Below are 2,500 nucleotides of genomic sequence, written 5' to 3' on the forward strand. Positions count from 1 at the left end.
GAAATTTTTCACTTAGTATATAATAATTTTGCCAAAAAATAGAGTCAATGCCAATCTCTGAATATTAGCAGGTTTGGGCCTGGTTAGTACATGGATGGGAGACTGCCTGGGAATACCAGGTGCTGTAAGCTTTTTGGATATTTTTCACTTACTATATAATAATTTTGCCAAAAAATAGAGTCAATGCCCGATCTCTGAATCTTAGCAGGTTTAGGTCTGGTTAGTACTTTGATGAGAGACTGCCTAGGAATACCAGGTGATTTAAGCTTTTGGGTTTTCTTTCCTACTTATATAATGTACTGGCGATAAGATTGGCTGGTCTTTAAATAGCCCTCTCTTTGCAGCAGACTTCGCTTACGGCCATACCAACCTGGCTATGCCCGATCTCGTCTGATTTCGGAAGCTAAGCAGGTTTGGGCCTGGTTAGTACTTGGATGGGAGACCGCCTGGGAATACCAGGTGCTGTAAGCTTTTTGGACATTTTTCACTTAGTATATAATAATTTTGCCAAAAAATAGAGTCAATGCCTGATCTCTGAATATTAGCAGGTTTGGGCCTGCTTAGTACATGGATGGGAGACTGCCTGGGAATACCAGGTGCTTTAATCTTTTTGGAAAATTTCACGAATTATATAATAATCTTTCATTAAAAAAAAAAAAGAGTCAATGCCCGATCTCTGAATCTTAACAGGTTTAGGTCTGGTTAGTACTTTTATGAGAGACTGCCTAGGAATACCAGGTGCTTTAAGCTTTTGGGTTTTCTTTCCTACTTATATAATGTACTGGCGATAAGATTGGCTGGTCTTTAAATAGCCCTCTCTTTGCAGCAGACTTCGCTTACGGCCATACCAACCTGGCTATGCCCGATCTCGTCTGATTTCGGAAGCTAAGCAGGTTTGGGCCTGGTTAGTACTTGGATGGGAGACCGCCTGGGAATACCAGGTGCTGTAAGCTTTTTGGACATTTTTCACTTAGTATATAATAATTTTGCCAAAAAATAGAGTCAATGCCTGATCTCTGAATATTAGCAGGTTTGGGCCTGCTTAGTACATGGATGGGAGACTGCCTGGGAATACCAGGTGCTTTAATCTTTTTGGAAAATTTCACGAATTATATAATAATCTTTCATTAAAAAAAAAAAAAAGAGTCAATGCCCGATCTCTGAATCTTAACAGGTTTAGGTCTGGTTAGTACTTTTATGAGAGACTGCCTAGGAATACCAGGTGCTTTAAGCTTTTGGGCTTTCTTTCCTACTTATATAATGTACTGGCGATAAGATTGGCTGGTCTTTAAATAGCCCTCTCTTTGCAGCAGACTTCGCTTACGGCCATACCAACCTGGCTATGCCCGATCTCGTCTGATCTCGGAAGCTAAGCAGGTTTGGGCCTGGTTAGTACATGGATGGGAGACCGCCTGGGAATACCAGGTGCTGTAAGCTTTTTGGACATTTTTCACTTAGTATATAATCATTTTGCCAAAAAATAGAGAAAATGCCTGATCTCTGAATATTAGCAGGTTTGGGCCTGCTTAGTACATGGATGGGAGACTGCCTGGGAATACCAGGTGCTTTAATCTTTTTGGAAAATTTCACGAATTATATAATAATCTTTCATTAAAAAAAAAAAAAAAAGAGTCAATGCCTGATCTCTGAATCTTAGCAGGTTTAGGTCTGGTAAGTACTTTGATGAGAGACTGCCTAGGAATACCAGGTGCTGTAAGCTTTTTGGAAATTTTTCACTTAGTATATAATAATTTTGCCAAAAAAATAGAGTCAATGCCGATCTCTGAATATTAGCAGGTTTGGGCCTGGTTAGTACATGGATGGGAGACTGCCTGGGAATACCAGGTTCTGTAAGCTTTTTGGACATTTTTCACTTAGTATATAATAATTTTGCCAAAAAATAGAGTCAATGCCTGATCTCTGAATCTTAGCAGGTTTAGGTCTGGTTAGTACTTTGATGAGAGACTGCCTAGGAATACCAGGTGCTTTAAGCTTTTGGGCTTTCTTTCCTACTTATATAATGTACTGGCCATAAGAATGGCTGGTCTTTAAATAGCCCTCTCTTTGCAGCAGACTTCGCTTGCGGCCATACCAACCTGGCTATGCCCGATCTCGTCTGATCTCGGAAGCTAAGCAGGTTTGGGCCTGGTTAGTACTTGGATGGGAGACCGCCTGGGAATACCAGGTGCTGTAACCTTTTTGGAAATTTTTCACTTAGTATATAATAATTTTGCCAAAAAATAGAGTCAATGCTGATCTCTGAATCTTAGCAGGTTTAGGTCTGGTTAGTACTTTGATGAGAGACTGCCTAGGAATACCAGGTGCTTTAAGCTTTTGGGTTTTCTTTCCTACTTATATAATGTACTGGCGATAAGATTGGCTGTTCTTTAAATAGCCCTCTCTTTGCAGCCGACTTCGCTTACGGCCATACCAACCTGGCTATGCCCAATCTCGTCTGATCTCGGAAGCTAAGCAGGTTTGGGCCTGGTTAGTACTTGGA

General features: G+C 40.7%; 5 non-coding genes across 5 annotated transcripts in view; all 5 read left to right on the forward strand.

Moving 5' to 3' along the window:
* Positions 1 to 352: 352 nt before the first annotated feature.
* Positions 353 to 471, forward strand: LOC127997334 (5S ribosomal RNA). Its single transcript, XR_008170200.1, has one exon. It is a non-coding gene; the product is annotated as a 5S ribosomal RNA (ribosomal RNA).
* A 363-nt stretch (positions 472 to 834) lies between these two features.
* LOC127997335 (5S ribosomal RNA) lies at positions 835 to 953 on the forward strand. Its single transcript, XR_008170201.1, has one exon. It is a non-coding gene; the product is annotated as a 5S ribosomal RNA (ribosomal RNA).
* A 365-nt stretch (positions 954 to 1,318) lies between these two features.
* Positions 1,319 to 1,437, forward strand: LOC127998163 (5S ribosomal RNA). Its single transcript, XR_008171013.1, has one exon. It is a non-coding gene; the product is annotated as a 5S ribosomal RNA (ribosomal RNA).
* A 641-nt stretch (positions 1,438 to 2,078) lies between these two features.
* On the forward strand, positions 2,079 to 2,197 carry LOC128001163 (5S ribosomal RNA). The gene has a single exon (XR_008173934.1). It is a non-coding gene; the product is annotated as a 5S ribosomal RNA (ribosomal RNA).
* Positions 2,198 to 2,417: 220 nt separating this feature from the next.
* LOC128000054 (5S ribosomal RNA) overlaps positions 2,418 to 2,500 on the forward strand; it is a 119-nt gene continuing 36 nt past the window's right edge. The window contains exon 1 of the ribosomal RNA XR_008172852.1: positions 2,418 to 2,500. This exon is cut by the window's right edge and continues 36 nt beyond it. This is a non-coding gene — a ribosomal RNA (5S ribosomal RNA).

This window comes from Carassius gibelio, chromosome B22 (genome assembly GCF_023724105.1).
Source record: "Carassius gibelio isolate Cgi1373 ecotype wild population from Czech Republic chromosome B22, carGib1.2-hapl.c, whole genome shotgun sequence".
In the NCBI taxonomy this organism is placed as follows: domain Eukaryota; kingdom Metazoa; phylum Chordata; class Actinopteri; order Cypriniformes; family Cyprinidae; genus Carassius; species Carassius gibelio.